At 40.5% G+C, this 18,797-nt stretch overlaps 1 pseudogene; it reads left to right on the top strand.

Moving 5' to 3' along the window:
• LOC139311587 (zinc finger protein 208-like) overlaps positions 1-18,797 on the top strand; it is a 59,645-nt pseudogene that overhangs the window by 16,692 nt on the left and 24,156 nt on the right.

Here is an 18,797-nt window from a genome sequence, read left to right as displayed (position 1 = left end):
TGTGATGTACATTAATTCTGCTTCCTTCCTTCCTTCCTCCTATTTGAAGTGCCGCACTGTGGAGAGAGATCCTGAGGGAAAGAAGAATCCATCAAATCCCCCTCAGGATCTGTTTTTCAGGAGGATCCCTTGGGAAGATCCAAGTCGAGACACCTCAGGAGGTAATTGGAGATCCTTCGGTTACCCATCTGTGTTACCTTTGCTATCTCTTGTCTTCTATATAATACCTCCTCATATTTTGTTCATGATGCATTTTGAAATTATTTATTCCTTACAGAGAAACAAAGAATGAAGTTTTCTGGTTTTTATGATGGAGCTCAAACAGTGGTTGAACCTCCAAATCAAGTAAGAAAGGGAAACATTATTAGTTTTATATTCCTTCAGGAAGTGAAGTGGACGTGCAGAGTGCTCTCTCCTTCTATTTCCCTCCCTTGTTTGGACTGGATTATTTTTGTGTTCCTGAGTGACATAGAAAGCATAATAGCAGGTTCAAGTTGCTCTCAATCAGCATAAATTCTTCTGTAGACTATTACTAGGACACGATGGTTTGTCATTTCTACCCTCAGGTTCTGTTTAGGAAATGTTTCTTAAAGACCACTGGTTAACTTTTTCTGCTAGGTACTCTTCCAACTATGAGTTTACAAGAAGTAATTTTTTAAATTCCTTCAAGAAATAGGAATAAACATATCACAGTGGCAGTAACTGCGAGAGGCCCATTCTTTATGTAATTCTTTGATTTGAAATTTACAAGGCTAATGAAAAATAACTAAATGTTCACATTGCCACATTACCATTTTTTTTTTTTATTGAAAAAGTTTTCAAATACAATTTTTCCCCCTTTCCCCCCCCTCTCCCTCCCCCTCCCTAACCCCCCCTCCCCACCCATCCCCCCCTGTGACTTCTTCGTAACAAAAAAAAAACCCCTAATTCATAACAGATTACTTACTCCCTCCTCAAAATACTGACCTTTACTTACTAAAAATATTATAAATATCATAACATCCCCCTTTATCCATACATTTCAGAAAAGAAGAGAACAAAAAAAAAAAAAACATTATACTATAACTATTATAAAATAACTTCTAATTTAACATAATAGTATTTTATATCTATATATTATTACAACAATTCAAAACCACCTTCCACTTTAAAACTATACGATAAATCCTACTTTAATATTTAATCTTCTATATATATTACTATAACATTTCAAAGCGGCCTCCCCTTAAAATCTAATTTAACATTTATTCCACTCTATCCATTTCCTCCACTCCCCTAAATATATCACTTAAAAATCCCTTTTCTTAAACTAATCAGTCTGTAGTTAACTTATTCACCCACTGTCCTGCAAATTTACCATACACAACAATTCTTAATATCTTTAATTCACTGCCCACACTACTTAAATATATATATATATATATTCCATTATATCTAAATAAAAAAAAAGAAAAGACAATAACTTTAAATTTATAGTCCATATAATATCTTCTTTGAGGTCTTTCCACTGGATTGTTAAAACCAACATCCATAATAGGGTAACATAGCTTACTGATGCAACAGTTTATTCAAGATCTTCAATCATATCTGCCCCCATCAGTAATAAATATCTTCTTATATGTATAAAAGTAAAAACAACCACCCGAGTGACATTATAATTATATTCCATATAATAATAATTGTGGGTTTCATCAGGATTATTGATTTCCATCATCGTAGTGGGTAACAACCGGATCTTCTGCATGCCCCAGCATGATTCTCTTGCCTTATGATTCAAGATAATTATAATATATTTATCAACACAAAAAGAAATTTCAAAGTAGATAATTCAAATCCATCAGTTTGAGGCTCTTTCCACGTCCCAAAATTACGGCAATGCAGAGATCTGCCACTATCCTCAGGATGATATTAACCAATATGTCGCCTCCTCTATGTTTTCACATAATTATTCATATTTTAAAGTCACTGGCTTCACTGTTGCTTGAGTTAGAAATTTCTATTTTTATACAACCTATTTCTTTTTTTGTTTTCTTTTTGTGGGTTTGACTTCCATCCTGGTTTCCTTTCTACAGATTGTGTGTCAACTGGTCAGTTTTCATTCTGCTTTGTAGATTGGTCGTGTTGATTTTGTTTTGGTGTCTCATGTTTCTTTTTTATCCCTTGTATATCCCCTAATTGGTTTCCATGCTTGCCTTGATAAGTCATCACATTAAAATCAGATGGCACTTCTCTCAAATTTGTAGATAATCCAGCTGGGGTGTCCGGTAAATCCAAAGGCAATTTATCTGGTACAGTCTCTGTAATTCGATATTTTCCCTTTATTTCCAGCTCCTTCTGCTTATCCTGTATCATTCCTGAAGATGTTAAATTCATGTTCAACCTATTTTGATAAAATTCTTCCGCTCTTTCAATAGTATCTAACTGATATCTTTCTCCTTGATGTCTCAGTATAATACCAACTGGGGCATTCCACCTATATGAGATATTTCTCTTTTTTAACTCAGACACCAGAAAACCAAATTTCTTCCTTTCTGCTAATATCTTAGGTGGGAGTTCCTTGTAGATCCATATTTTTCTTCCATACAATTGCAAATTAGAATTAAAGGAATTTTGCACAATATTATTCCTAATTTCCTTGTCCGTAAAATAAATCACCACATCTCTAGGCAGTTGCCTTTGCTTAGCAATCCAGGAATTTATTCTAAAAACTCTGTCAATCCTACAAAACACTTCGTCAGGTTGAACCTTTAAAATCCCAGCTAGAATTTCAGAAGATATTTTCCTTAAATCATCTCTATTATTTTCCTGCAAACCTCTCAGTCTTATCGCATATTCTGTAAAATTATGTTGAACCATTAAAACCTCTTTTTCAATCCTCTGTTGCAGATTTTCTACATTACCAGACTTTTGGTCAGCATCCATTTTAGGTTTTTCTTCTGAGCTATTATCCTGAGTGTTTATCAAATCATTTTCAATTTTTTGAATTCTATTGTCCAATTTATCTTGAATTTCATCCATTTTAGACTCTAGTAAATTAGTATTTGTATCCAACTGTATCATAAATTCTGAAAAACCATTAACCACTTTTAAAATTTTTTGCTCCAAAAAATCAAACTTAGATTTTACCAGTTCTTTAATTTCCTGCTTAAATTCTTCAAGATGCTGATTCACAATCTCATCCCTTCTTTCAATCTCCTCTAAGAGAAATTCTATTATATTAAAATCAGGTTTCTGAGACTGAAGAGTTAAAACTTGTTCCTTTAAATTGTGGGTGAGGGAATCCCCCCCCCTTCTTGTTTATCTGACTTTGTAAGTCTCAGTGCCATGTTTCCGCCCAGGCAGGCTTTGTTAAAAAGAAAAAAAACAAGAAAAAAAAAACAAGAAAAAAGACTTCTTTCCAGTCAACAACAATATCAAGTCTCCAGGAAAAAAAAAAAGAAAGAAAAACACAGGAGCGAGGTTTTGTCTACAAATGTAGCCAGTGGTATTTATTCCGCTACATTGTAATAATAGAAAACGGAAAGACTTTTCCTTTCTGCCTCTTCTCCAGCTGCTGCAAGCGCCATTTTAAAAAACTTTTTTCCCCTCCTTTCCTTTCCTCTTTTCTCTTAAGTTATTTTTTATTTTTAAAAGATAAGTAAAATACTTGCGGTTCAGTATTACAGATCCAGCTCACATTTTCTTTAAGTAATCTGTTAGATTCACAGGCTTGCTCTTGACGCCTGGCTCTGCATAAGCAGAGGTCTCCCAAAGCCCGGAGCGACGGCTGGGGATATGGGGCATCTCATCCGCTCCGTCCCAAAAGAAAAAGAAAAACTTTTGGGACTCTGCAGAGAGTTCTACCCACCCCTGCCGGCTCTATCTCCGTTTCCTCATGGAAACGGAGTTTTTTCGAGCCGCCGTTCCGTTGTGAAGGCGGCTCTGACAGGCAGTGGAAGCTGACGATCCCAAAGGAACGTCTGGCGGCGGCCAGCAGCAAACAGGAAGTCCGCCACATTACCATTTTTAAAAAGCCTTGTTTATAACCAGTAGTTCAAAAAACAAGTAAATTAAAAAAAAAAAAAAAAAAAGTCCCCGAGGACTTTGCAGCCGACTCCACAACTTTTGTAGGCTATGGCTGAGACCAGACAAGCACACCAAAGCCCAGATGCTGGACCTGGTTGTTCTGGAGCAGCTCCTGGCTCTTCTGCCACCAGAGATGGAGGGCTGGGTGCGGGAGTGTGGAGCAGAGACCAGCTCCCAGGCGGTGGCCCTGGCAGAAGGTTTCCTCCTGAGTCAGGTGGAGGAGAAGAAAGAGCAGGTCCAGTTGCAGGTGAGACACTTTAATCTAGGCAGCTCAAAAGGGAATAGAAAATCTGTTTGAATACTTCACCCCTCCTTCCCAAACTTCTCTGGCATTCATAATATGTGGAGATGTCCGACAATTCTTGTAGAACATTGTTCCATTGTTTTCTCAGTCAATCTCACTGATGGATATTAGGGGCTTTGAGGTTGAATTCCAAATGTAAGAATCTACTTTATTTCATGTGATGTACATTAATTCTGCTTCCTTCCTTCCTTCCTCCTATTTGAAGTGCCGCACTGTGGAGAGAGATCCTGAGGGAAAGAAGAATCCATCAAATCCCCCTCAGGATCTGTTTTTCAGGAGGATCCCTTGGGAAGATCCAAGTCGAGACACCTCAGGAGGTAATTGGAGATCCTTCGGTTACCCATCTGTGTTACCTTTGCTATCTCTTGTCTTCTATATAATACCTCCTCATATTTTGTTCATGATGCATTTTGAAATTATTTATTCCTTACAGAGAAACAAAGAATGAAGTTTTCTGGTTTTTATGATGGAGCTCAAACAGTGGTTGAACCTCCAAATCAAGTAAGAAAGGGAAACATTATTAGTTTTATATTCCTTCAGGAAGTGAAGTGGACGTGCAGAGTGCTCTCTCCTTCTATTTCCCTCCCTTGTTTGGACTGGATTATTTTTGTGTTCCTGAGTGACATAGAAAGCATAATAGCAGGTTCAAGTTGCTCTCAATCAGCATAAATTCTTCTGTAGACTATTACTAGGACACGATGGTTTGTCATTTCTACCCTCAGGTTCTGTTTAGGAAATGTTTCTTAAAGACCACTGGTTAACTTTTTCTGCTAGGTACTCTTCCAACTATGAGTTTACAAGAAGTAATTTTTTAAATTCCTTCAAGAAATAGGAATAAACATATCACAGTGGCAGTAACTGCGAGAGGCCCATTCTTTATGTAATTCTTTGATTTGAAATTTACAAGGCTAATGAAAAATAACTAAATGTTCACATTGCCACATTACCATTTTTAAAAAGCCTTGTTTATAACCAGTAGTTCAAAAAACAAGTAAATTAAAAAAAGAAAGCAGACTATTAAAATCCAAAGAGTGGCCAAATAGAGCATGTAATCAAGGTACCTTGGTACAAAACAGTTTCCAATCTTCTCATTTGTGCCTGGATTAGATCAAACGTTCCCACTTTGCAAAGGCTGAGAAACAATCTTCACAGAGAATTGTCTTTGTTTTCTCCCATTCAGCCAATGGCTCAGACTACTAGATGAATAAATGATAAACAGAGCGAGAGATCAGTTGATCCAGAAGTGGGATTACTTTACTGAAAGGCACTGAAGGTTTTGCAGAATCGATCAGCTTGATAAAACTTGTCCCAAATATTTCTTCAGTCAAATACATTTTCAGATTTGCCCATTTTGTCACCTAAAATTAGGACTTGTGTGAATCACGGTGCATATCTTTGCTTTGGGAATTTGGGAACAATGGAGCAGAATAACAAAGAGTTGGTAGGGATCTTGGAGGTCTTCTAGTCCAACCCCCTGCTCAGACATGAAGCCCTATAACATTTCTGATAAATGGCTGTCCAATTTCTTCTTAAACACCTCCAGTATTGGAGCACCCACAATTTCTGGATGCAAGTCATTTCACTGATTAATGGTTCTCCCTGTCAGAAGAGAACAATTTCTCTTTAGTTGTAGATTGGTTCTCTCCTTGAATAGTTTCTATCCATTGCTTCTTGGCCCTACTTCACGTTTTGGAGAATAGGTTGGGCTCCTCTTCTTTGTGGCAGCCCCTTAGATCTTGCAACACTGCTATCATGTCACCCCTATTTCTTATTTTCATTAAACTAGACATACCCAATTCCAGCAATTGTTCTTTATATGTTTTAGCCTCCAGTCCACTAATAATTTGCGTTGCTCTTCTCTGTGCTCTTTCTAGAGTCTCAAGATCTTTTTTACATAGTGGCAACCAAAACTGGATTCAATATTCCCAGTGTGATCTTACAAAGGCATTATAAAATGGTACTAACACTACCTGTGATCTTAATTCTATTCCTCTCTTAATGCATCGTAAGAGTGTCTTGCTATTTTTGGCCACTATAACACACTGCTGGCTGATGTTTAAGTGATTCTCCACTAGGACTCCAAGATCCCTGTTGCACTTACTACAGTTGAGCTAGGTATCACCTGTTCTATGCCTGTACATTTGGTTTTTCTTTCCTAAATGAAATGGGTACATTTCTCACCCATTGAATTTCATTTTGTTAGATAGGGCCCAATCTGTCGAGATCCTTTTATATTTTGAGCTTATCTTCTGGAGTGTTATTATTCCTTTCAATTAGTTCTTGTCTGCAAATTTGATGAGTTCTCCTTCTATCCTCTTGTTTAAATCATTGATGAAGATGAACAGATCTTGTGGATCTTCCTGTTCTGTTCTTTATTCCGTGTTCAGGAGAGTCTTGTGTCCTTTGAGGAAGTGGCTGTGTCTTTCTCTGAGGAGGAATGGTCTCAGCTGGATTCTGACCAAAAGGTGCTGCATTCGGAAGTCATGCTTGAAAACCATAGGAACGTGATCTCTCTGGGTAAGAGTTTTCTAGTCCCCAATCAGAGTTCAAGAATACAGATTATAGTTAAAAAAATCACTAATCAGATATTATCTTCCGGGAGGGAGAAGGAAAGGATCTGGCTTTCTTGTACTCGAAGAAAGGAAAGAGTCAATGTCTCTTTGTCAAGTCGTCCTCTTCTGGGACGACTAAGGGAGTTGGGAGTGGGAGGCACCATGTTGCGGTGGTTCTCCTTCTATCTATCTGGTCGGTCACAGTCGGTATTGGTAGGAGGACAGAGGTCGACCCCTAGGCCCCTCGTTTGCGGGGTGCCTCAGGGCTCGGTCCTCTCTCCCCTCCTATTTAACATCTACATGAAACCGCTGGGTGAAATCATCCGACGATATGGGGTGGGATATCAGCAATATGCTGATGAAACCCAGCTGTACATCTCCACCCCCCGTCAGTTCAGTGAGGCAGTGGACGTGATGTGCTGGTGCCTGGAGGCTGTGAGGGCCTGGATGGGAGTCAACAGGCTCAGACTTAACCCAGACAAGACCGAATGGCTGTGGGTATTGCCTCCTAAAGACTATGTTGATTGTCCATCCTTAGTCCTGGAGGGGGAGAAACTGTCCCCCCCAGAACGGGCTCGCAATCTGGGTTAGATTAGAACAACATCTGACAGCTGTGGCTAGGGGGACCTTTCCACAGGTTCGCCTGGTGCACCAATTGCGACCCTACTTGGATCAGGAGGCTCTCCTCACAGTCACTCATGCCCTTGTCACCTCATGGTTGGATTATTGCAACATGCTCTACATGGGGCTACCCTTGAAAAGGGTTCGGAGACTACAGTTGGTCCAGAATGCAGCAGCGCGAGCTATTGTGGGTGCACCTAGATACACCCACATTACACCAATTCTCCGCGAGCTGCACTGGCTCCCTATCAGTCTCTGGACGCAATTCAAGGTGTTGGTTACCTTTAAAGCCCTACGTGGCTCAGGGCCAGGCTATCTTCGAGACCGCCTTCTACCGCATAGCTCCCATCGACCGGTAAGATCCCACAGAATTGGTCTCCTCTGGGTCCCGTCAGCTAAACAATGTTGGTTGGCGGGCCCGCGGGGGAGGGCCTTCTCTATGGCTGCCCCGGCTCTCTGGAACCAATTACCTCCTGAGGTCCGGAACACCGCCCCCCCATTGGCCTTCTGGAAAGCAGTGAAGACCTGGCTTTTCCGGGAGGCCTGGGGCTGTTGATCTCGCTACAGCGATCTTGCGAGACCCAGCCATGGAATGGAGTGCATGGGTTTTTAATGTTCTTTTAAAATTTTTTTACAGGCTATTGTTTGCATTGTTTTTTTGCTGTAAGCCGCCCAGAGTCCCTAGGGAGTTGGGCGGCATAGAAATGCAACTATTTAAATAAATAAATAAATAAATAAATAAATAAATAAATAAATAAATAAATCTTTGCTTAGATGCTTTCTGTGCCATTTCTTATCTGTACTTTTCCATTTCTATTTGAACTTATCTGTGGAGGCTGAAAAGAATGAGGTGTGCTTTTATGTGTCCTCTGGAGGTCATGTGAGAGGATTGTGTTGTCATTTGGTCATTAACTCCTCAAGATGGCTCCTCAATTCCTCAAGATGCCTTGGTGAAATGCTCTCTGATAGTTTTGTTGTTTTTTATTATTCTTTGTGATTCACTTCGTATCTCATACTCAAGACACCAACTATTAAGCATCAAGCAATGTTTCTTTAATGGGCAGCTTTCTGTGACTACACCCCTCTCCCCTGTCTTTACAAATGCAGAAGAGATTCTAATACAGGAAGAAGTAACTTTCTCTGAACAATGGATAAACAAAAACAAAAGGAGGAGATGATGGAGGCGGGGAAGGAGTAAGCGAGCTGGATTTTGAATAGACTAAGAAAAAGTAGAATAAAAACTCCTCCCTTCACTCTTTCTGACTAATTTACATTCACTCGCTAGTAAGTTGGATGAAATACTTCTTTTAAACAGATGTAACTCTGATTTTTACAACTTGACAGCTCTCTGCTTCACTGAAACCTGGTTAAATGAGTCAATTGATGATAGCACCTTGCATATCCCAGGGTTTCAGATACAAAGAGACAGAATTACAGAAACATCCGTTAAAAAGAAGGGAGGTGGTCTCTGCGTTTATATCAACAACCAATATAACCATATTAAAGAAATATTGTGATGTGGATTTAGAGACATTAATTATCAATTGCAAACTATTTTATTCTCCATGAGAGTTTTCCTCATTTCTCCTAATTGCTGTGTATGTTTCTTTACAAGCTTGTGTAAACAATGCATTATGAACTCTAGTTGACCAGATTATGTGGGCTGAAGTTAAATACCCAAATTCATTCCTCTTTGTGTTAGAAGATTTCAAAAGTGCTAACTTAAGTCAAGAGCTACCAAAATATTTTCAGCATGTCAACTGTCTTACTAGAGGCAAGAATACTTTAGATCAGGGGTGTCAAACTTGCGGGCAGGACCCCTTGCAATCTGCCTACAGAGCAAATAGATTGCCATATGATGCTCTTAATATGGCTCTCACTACATCCTACAACATCTTGAATCTCCAAAGACCTATGCAAGGGTTCTTTTTTGTAAACTTCAGTTTAGCATTCAGTACCATTATTCCAGATATTCTTCCAATTAAACTAAATCAGCTAGCTGTGCCTGACCACATTTGCAAGTGGATCATAAGTTTTCTAACAGACAAGAAGCAGCAGTGAGAGATCATGCGAGATCAGTAGCACAAAATTCTGTGCTACAGATCCCGTGTGATTTCGCACTATAGTACTTTAGGCCTCTGTTCTCTGCTAACGAGGCCTGCACGAGATCTAGGGCAAAAGGCTTTGCAATCAGAGGGAAGACTTCATTTTCAAACACTTTTGCCTGGATCTCGTGCAGTCCTCAGTTTGTAGAAAACACAGTCCTAAAGTACTATAGTGAGAGATAAGTACTGGGAGATCTTGCACTACTGATCTCATGTGATCTCACACTAAAGTAGTTTAGGTGTCTGTTCTCTGTGAACTGAGAAGAGCCCTTGCAAGCCAATGAGACTTTGGGGCAGTTAAATAGCTTTAACCCACCCCAATAAATCTTGTTTTCTCCCAATTCCTCCTTTGATGTTTCCCCTGATTATTCCTTAACTGAAAACTGACTTTGAGTGAGATTTGCATATATAGAGATAATTGTAAAGAAATATTTTCTAGATATTTTCAAAGCTTTCATGACTCATGAATATAGAAATCATGTCTATATCACACCATTGTAGGCATGCAAAATACAACGTAATGGAATTTTGGGAAAATTCAGAAGGAAATTTGTTGACTTTCTACAGTTTGATGTTTTTCTCTAACCTTGTTATCATTTTCATTTCTCTTTTACTTTGAAGGTAATAATGGACAGGCGAATCAAGATTCCTATGAACTGTTCCAAGTGATCAATCGTACTGATAGAACAGAGAAATTTGGAATTCAAATGGAATTAGAAAGCCATGAGAAAAAACAGTCAAATCATAGGAATCAGGAAAGATCACTTTCTACTGATGCTCCGATGGAAGACTTTCTTGCCCAACAAGAGAAAACAAGGAAAAAATATATTGGGAAAAGTGTGAAGCTAATTAAAGCTAAATTACGTGTAAACGAACACCATTTAACCCAAAACAAAGGAGAAGATACTATAAGAAGACACAACCGAAAAAATTACAATGGGACATTCATTCTTTCTTTTGGAAATAACTTCCTTATATCTCAAAAAGTGATTGACACCAAAGAGAAGCCATATAAATGCATGGAGTGTGGGAAGACCTTTGCTTATAGTAGTGGACTTACTATCCACAAAGAGATCCACACAGGAGAGAAACCATATAAATGCATGGAGTGTGGAAAGACCTTTGCTCAGAGGAGTGGACTTAGTTGTCACAAAAAGATCCACACAGGGCAGAAGCCATATAAATGCATGGAGTGTGGAAAGACCTTTGCTCAGAGCAGTGGACTTAGTTGTCACAAAAAGATCCACACGGGGAAAAAGCCATTTAAATGCATGGAGTGTGGAAAGACCTTTACTCAAAGTGGTAATCTTATTTCCCATAAGATGATCCACACTGGGGAAAAACCGTATAAATGCATGGAGTGTGGAAAGACCTTTACTCAAAAAGGTAATCTTATTTCCCATAAGATGATCCACACAGGGGAAAAGCCATATAAATGCATGGTGTGTGAAAAGACCTTTACTCAAAGTGGTAATCTTATTCTCCATAAAATGATCCACAGGGGAGAAGCCGTATAAATTTATGGAAAGAGGAGGGGGTCAATTTATTTTCCAAAGCATCAGAGAGCAGGACAAGAAACAATGGATGTAAACTAATCAAGGAGAGAAGCAACCTGGAATTAACAAGAATCTTCCTTACATTGAAGACAATTAACATTATGCTTCATCACTGGACGTTTTTAAGAAGAGACTGGATAGTTACTCCAGCCTGCAGGCGTTGAGTTTGACACCCCTGCTCTAGTGCAGAGAAGAGCAACCAAGATGATTAGGGGACTGAAGGCTAAAGCATGCGATGAATGGTTGAAGGAACTGGGCATGGCTAGTCTAGTGAAGAGAAGAACCAGAAGAGACATAATTGTATAGGGGTGAAAAAACAGAAAGAAAAAGATGTTACCGCCATTCTTTTTAAACAGATTTTTAAACCACTTTTCCATCATTTTAAATTCTTTGTTTTGGTCACCATAGCTCTTTGTGTGTCATTGTCGACTCTAAATATCTTTGAATCTTTTCTTTTTTTAAAAAAAAATATTTTTATTCAACATTTTTAATCTTTAAAATCACAATTACACTATTACAGCTTTCCGTTATCGGATTTTTTCCTTAATTTCAACTTAACTACAAGCTTATTGTTTTATACATATACATTCTTATTTCACTTATTTTTATACTATATAGAATATTTACATGTCTGCTACACTCTAATATATACATTTTATCCATTTACTTTTCTATACATTCACTATACGTTAATTTTAGACTTCTTTTCAAGCCAGTTATACTACCTGTTCCATAATACACAGTTTCCTCTCTGTCTTATGTTTGAATCTTTTCATACCAATGGAGTCTTCAGCTCTTATTTTGCTTTTTATCTTTTTATCTATGGTTTAATGATGTATCCCTGCGTTAAATTCTTCAAAGGGAGAAAGGGCTTAAGCTTCCTAGTCACATTTCTTGAAGTGAATTTCCTATTCAATCCTTATGTAAGCATGTTTTTTTCTTCATCATAGTTTATATTCCTTTTTCACGATCTTCCCTTCTTAGTTTTGTAATTCCACCTTTCCTCCAGTCAGAGATGAAATGCCATTTCCCCTCTTCATTTTTCAATTAAGGAACCTTGTTATGTGGTAAAATTTCTGGAATATCCATCGGCTTCAGTTTTTCCTCCATTTTGGAACTTGTTTTCTTTTTTCTTTTTCTTCACAGTGTTTCCGCGGGGACAAGAGACAGGGTGCCCAGGGTGTCCCTCAGAAGAGGCTGGAGGGGTCTCTGCCCTTTCTGCTTCCCCCCCTTCAATCTGAGGCTGAGCAAATGATTTGAAAAAGGCACCTGTATGTCTTGAATTAAAGAAATAAAAAACAAATGCATAAAAATCATTTTCCTGATTGTGACTTCCTCGCCTCTGTCCCATCTTCCTCCACTTAAGACCGGAGTTTGCAACAACCACAAGACACAAGCTGTGTTTCCCAGAGAGCCTCCTGGTCCTTCTCTTCTGACCTGTTTCTGACAGGATTTGGCCCCTTTTGAGGCCTCCTCCAATCTCTGCCCAGACTTCAGGGCGGCTGTTCTTGAGTGAGGCGACTTCAAATCCTCCAGAGAGATTTTTGTCCATCTCCACAGACGGTTCCTGGACAGGAAGGAGAGGAAGATGGAGAAAGTGCCGCCTCTGGAGACCACAAAGCTTTTCTTGGGCAGGGAGGCATTGAGAATGGCCTTTCCTCCTACTCCCATGCCCATCATCCCAGCCGTTCCCTCAGATGCGCTCCTCTTTCCCGCGCTTTTCAGGGAATCCCGTAAATTTATTCACGATCCACTAGGGGGAGCTTTCTGCCAAGAGAAGGGAAAATCAGGCGCTTCCCCAATGGACCACTGGCTTTCAATAACTCCCTGGGCTCCGCAGGAGGCGGGGAGGCTGCGGGGGAGTCTGGCGGGGGGAGATCCAGACGTGCCCCGGGTGAGGTGGGGGCTCTTCACGGGCAAAGGGAGGCGGAGGAGGGAGAAACTCGCCCCCGGCCCTCCTCCGGCTTCCACCCCTGCTCCCATGTTCCCCAGCCGCCCTCTCCGTGCAGGGGGAAGCGGGGATCCCTTTCCTTACCCATGTCCGGGGAAGAGCCCAAGTGGGGGGAGGGGAGGGTCGGCCTTGTGGAGGCCCAGCAGGAGAGGAGAGAAGCCGGGCGAGGAGGAGGCAGGATTCGCACCAGCCTCCCCGAGGGTACGATCCTGTTTCCGGAGGGGGAGAGAAGTGGGGCGGCCTCTCCAGCTGCCTCCTTCCCGGTCCTGCTCTGGGGGACCTCGGCCCTGCGCTGGGATGACCCGCTTGGGGCTCTGGGCAAGTTGCATGAATGTTGTTCAGTGGCTCAGTTCACCACTTTGTAATTTTAGGAATTTATTTTCTTTTCCATCTCAGATACACAAACTCGAAGCCATTTGTAGTTTTTGGGAGCCAAAATTATCTCTTGGGCAAAGAGAACAGAACAACCTGCAGCGGTCAGTCCTGCAACAACAGAAACCATCCTATGAATGAAAAGCAGTTGGAGATCCACAGGATTCCTGGGACCCATTTGGCGTTGTCTTGCAGACCAGAGACAGAATGGAGACACGACTTTTAGCAAGTGAAGCCACTTCGAAAGACCCTTGTGCTCTTCGGCCTGAGAGCTGTGGGGAGATCTGGACAAGAGCTGGGCAGAAGATCTTGGAGGAGGAAACCATCCTCCATTCAGAAGTTGAGCCCTGCAACTTCAGGAGCCTCCAATACCAGGAGGCTGAGGGTCCCCGAGAACTTTGCAGCCAACTCCACAACTTTTGTAGGCAATGGCTGAGACCAGATAAGCACACCAAAGCCCAGATGCTGGATCTGGTTGTTCTGGAGCAGCTCCTGGCTATCCTGCCCCCCAAAATAGAGAGCTGGGTGCGGGAGTGTAGAGCAGAGACCAGCTCCCAGGTGGTGGCCCTGGTGGAAGGCTTCCTCCTGAGCCAGGCAGAGGAGCAGAAGGAGCAGGTCCAGTTGGAGGTGAGAGATCTTTCTCTCTGGAGTCTAGAAGGGCTTTGAACCCCCTCCCTTCCAGACTCCTCTGGCATTCATACTACATGGAGATCTTTCACTAATTCTTGTAGGATATTCTTCCATTCATTTTTTGCTTAGCTCCTCGATGGATATTGGATGCTTTGAGGTTTTGTTCAGAGAACAAGAATCCACTTCATGTTGTGTGATGTCCATAAATTATTCTTCTTTTCTCCTCCCTCCTATTTCAAGTCCTTCACTGTGGAGATCAGAGATCCTGAACGAAGGAGGAATCCATCAAATCCCCCTGAGGATCTGTTTTTCAGGAGGCTACCTCAGAAAGAGCCAAGTCAGGACACCTTGGGAGGTAACCGAAGGTCCTTCTGAGAGAGATCCCAGCTATTTGACCTTGCCTATGTTTTCTGTAGAATATGTCCTTCTGTTTTGTTATTAATCATGAATGTCTTCCTGACAGGGAAACATAGAATGAAGTTTTCTGGTCTTTATGGCAGAGCTGAAACTGGCTGAACCTCCAAATGAAGTAAGTGGGGGACAGAAGCTAGATTTGTATTGTCTCCTGCCTTCAGGGAGTCAAGCTGTTGTACAGAGCACTACATTCTTCTCTCCCACCTCCCTGCCTTGTTTTGGGTGTTTCTGAATACCTTGGAAAGGAGAATACTAGGTTCAAGTTGCTGTCAGCAGTTTAGTTTCCTCTGAAGACTGTGGTTGAGACACAATGGTTTGTCATTTCTACCCTCAGATTCTGTTAGGAAATGCTTTTTTAAGGCCACTAGTTAACTTGATCTTCTGGGTACTCTTCATACTATTAGCTTATAAGAAGTAAAAATCCCTTCAAAAAATAGGAATGAAGGAGTAAACACATCACAGTGGTAACAACTGATAAACAAATCTATGATTTTTATTATTCTTTGACCTGGAATTCTCCGAGGCTAATAAAAAGTAAATAGTCACATTGTAGCATTACAATTTTTAAAAAGTCTTGTTTGTAACCAGTGATTAAAAAATTAGTTCATCAGATTAAAAGATAAGGCAGATTATTAAAGTCCAATGACAATGGCCAGATGGGAAAGTCTCTAAGTAAAAATGGTTTTGAAGAAGCATAAATCAAGTCAATCATGACCTGCAAAGTAATTTCTGATCACCTGATTTGTGCCAGTATTTGGATAATCCAAACAATTCAACTCTTGAAAGGCTGTGGAATACTCTTCCTAGGGAATTTTCTCTGTTTTATCTTCTTCAGTCCCTCCTAAACCTTGGACCAAGGTTATATCAAGCATAACTATTTAATTTAGCAAATAGTTGTGCTTTGGGAATTTGTGAACAATGGAACAAACACTACAAGTCCTCCTTGGCCTTTTATGTTTTTCCTTGTTCAGGAGGGTCTTGTGTCCTATGAGGAGGTGGCTGTGCATTTCTCTGAGGACGAGTGGTCTCAGCTGGGTCCTGACCAAAAAGAGCTGCATTGGGAAGTCATGGTGGAAAATCATAGGAACATGGCCTCTCTGGGTAAGAGTTTGCTATTCCTAACTCTAGTTTTGAGAGTGAATAGAAGTACTCCTGAGTTTTTTCTCTGCGGCTATGTGATTTTGGCAAGAGAAAATGAATAGTAAAGAGAAGGCAGTTTGGATAGAAAAACCAAGGACTTGTTTCAAAATTGTTTTAGCTCTCACAGGTCTCTGCTGAAATTAACTGACTCTAATAAATGTTAGGCTATCTCCTAATACCTCCCTTTAAGTTGCCTCTGGTTATTGCTTAAGTGAGAGCTAAGTCTGGATGAGATTTGAATATGTATCGATAATTATAGAGAAAGAGATATTTTAAAGATATTTGCAATGCTTCTATAGCTTATCACAGGGGTATCAAACTTGATTTCACTGAGGGCTGCATCAGGGTTGTGTTTGACCTTGGGGGGCCTGGGTGGGCCTGGCCAGGAGGGGCATGGCCAGCTTGATGTCACTCATGTTGGGGGAGGCTGTGGTGGCCTGAGCATTTCCTGCAACCCTCTGCCAACAAAAACGGAGCTCGGGAGGACCTCATGTGGCCCTCCCAAGCTCTGTTTTCACTGGCAGAGGCACTGCAGGCTGGTCCTTGGCTGTTTCCAGGGCGACCCGCGGCCCAGATCTCAGCACCCTACGGGCTGGATCTGGCTCCCGGCCCCTAAGTTTCACACCCCTGGCTTACTAATATAGAAATCGTAATTTCTATACCATGTCATTTAAAGCATGGAAGCATGCAATATATAGAATAGAATAGAATTTTTTATTGGCCAAGTGTGATTGGACACACAAGAAATTTGTCTTGGTGCATATGCTCTCAGTTTACATAAAGGATACATTCATCAAGAATCATAAGGTACAACACTTAATGATAGTCATAGGGTACAAATAAGCAATCAGGAAACAATATCAATATAAATCGTAAGGATACAAGCAAAAAAATTACAGTCATACAGTCATACAGTCATAAGTGGAAGGAGATGGGTGGTGGGAACGATGAGAATATTAATAGTAGTGCAGACTTAGTAAATAGTTTGATGGTGTTGAGGGAATTTTTTTTTTTTATTTATTTATATGCCGCCCTTCTCCGGAGACTCAGGGCAGCTTACAATGCGCTAAGCAATAGCCTTCATACTTTTATATATTTATACAAAGTCAGCTTGTTGCCCCCACAACTGGGTCCTCAATTTACCTACCTTAGAAAGGATGGAAGGCTGAGTCAACCTTGAGCTGGTGAGATTCGAACCTGCAGTAATTACAGGCAGCTGGTGTTAATAACAGGGTTGTTTGAATTGTTTGTTTAGCAGAGTAATGGTGTTTGGGAAAAAACTGTTCTTGTGTCTAGTTGTTCTGGTGTGCAGTGCTCTATAGCGTCGTTTTGAGGGTAGGAGTTGAAACAGTTGATGTCCAGGATGAGAAGGGTCTGTAAATATTTTCACAGCCCTCTTTTTGACTCGTGCAGTATGCAGGTCCTCAATGGAAGGCAGGTTGGTAGCAATTGTTTTTTCTGCAGTTCTAATTAATTAATCAAAGTTTTTTCCAGGAAGGCGCCGCCGAAGGCTACCTCGGTGAAATAATCTAATGGTTTCTTTATTTTTAATTATTCTCTGTGACTCACTACAGATTTCTTACTCACAAGACCATTTGCTAAAAATTAAGCAATGTTTCTTTAAGAAGCAGCTTTCTGTGATCTCACCACCCCGTCTTTAAAAATGCGGAGGAGATTCTAACACAGGAAGAAGCAATTTCCTCGGAGCCATGGATATATTGGAAATACATAAAAATTAAGAATTAAGATTTCCTATAGTTTGATGTTTTTCACCAGCGATTATTCTCTTTCTTTGAAGGTAATAATGGGCAGGAGAATCAAGATTCCTTTGAACTGTTCCAAGTGATCAATGCTGGAGATGGAACGGAGAAGTCTGCAATTCAAAAGGAAGTAGAAAGACATGAAAGAAACCAGTTAATTAACTGGAATCAGGAAAGCTCATCTTTTATTGGTGCTTCAATGCAAGAGTTTTTTGCCCAAGAAGGGAATATAAAGAAATATATTTGGAAAAGTGTGAAACTAATCAAAGCTAACTTACATCTAAATGAACACTTTCCAAACCAAAACAAACAAGATGCTATTAGCAAACACAATGGAAAAAATTACAATGGGACTTTCCCCCCTTCTCTTGGAAATTGATCCCTTATATCTCAACAAGGGGTCCAGAGAGAAGAGAAACCTAATGAATGTGTGGAATGTGGAAAAAGCTTCAGAACAGGCAGTCAATTTACTTTCCCTGAAATGATCCACACAGGACAGAAGCCAAATACATGCATGAATTGTGGAAATAACTTTCATGATCGTACTTTACATAAAATTATTGACACAATGAAGAAACCATATGAATGCATGGAATGTGGGAAGGATTTTATGTAAAATGGTGGTCTTCTTTATCATAAAAAGATCCACAAAGGGGAGAAACCACAAAAATGCATGGAGTGTGGAAAGACATTTGCTCACATGAGTCAACTTGCGATACATAAAAGGAACCATACAGGGGAGAAGCCATATACATGCATGAACTGTGGCAAGACCTTTGCTCATAGAAGTCAACTTACTAAGCATAGTAAAATAGAGGATAAGCCACATAGTTGCAAGGACTATGGAAACTGGTTCAGAACAAAATGTTCCCTTGTTCTCCATGAAATGATCCACACAAGGCAGAAGGTATTCAGATGTGTGCAATGTGGAAAGGGCTTTAGGAGAAGTTGTGATCTGACCAACCATAAAATGATCCACACAGGGGAGAAGCCATATAAATGTATGGAGTGTGGAAAGACCTTTGCTCAGACTGCTGGTCTTATTTCCCACAAAAGAATCCACACAGGGGAGAAGCCATATAAATGCATGGCGTGTGGAAAGACCTTTGCTCGAAGGTATACTCTTTCTTGCCATAACAGGATCCATACAGGAGAGAAACCGTATACATGCATGGAGTGTGGGAAGTCATTTGCTCACAACAATAAACTTGTGATTCATAAAAGGATCCACACAGGGGAGAAGCCATATAAATGCATGGAGTGTGGAAAAAGCTTCAGTCGGAGGGATTGTCTTACTTCCCATAAAAGAATTCACATGGGAGATGCC

This window comes from Pituophis catenifer, unplaced genomic scaffold (assembly GCF_029215685.1).
Source record: "Pituophis catenifer annectens isolate HBS135680 unplaced genomic scaffold, rPitCat1.0.hap2 SCAF_2, whole genome shotgun sequence".
Lineage (NCBI taxonomy): Eukaryota > Metazoa > Chordata > Lepidosauria > Squamata > Colubridae > Pituophis > Pituophis catenifer.
This window is presented reverse-complemented; position numbering and strand designations above follow the sequence as displayed.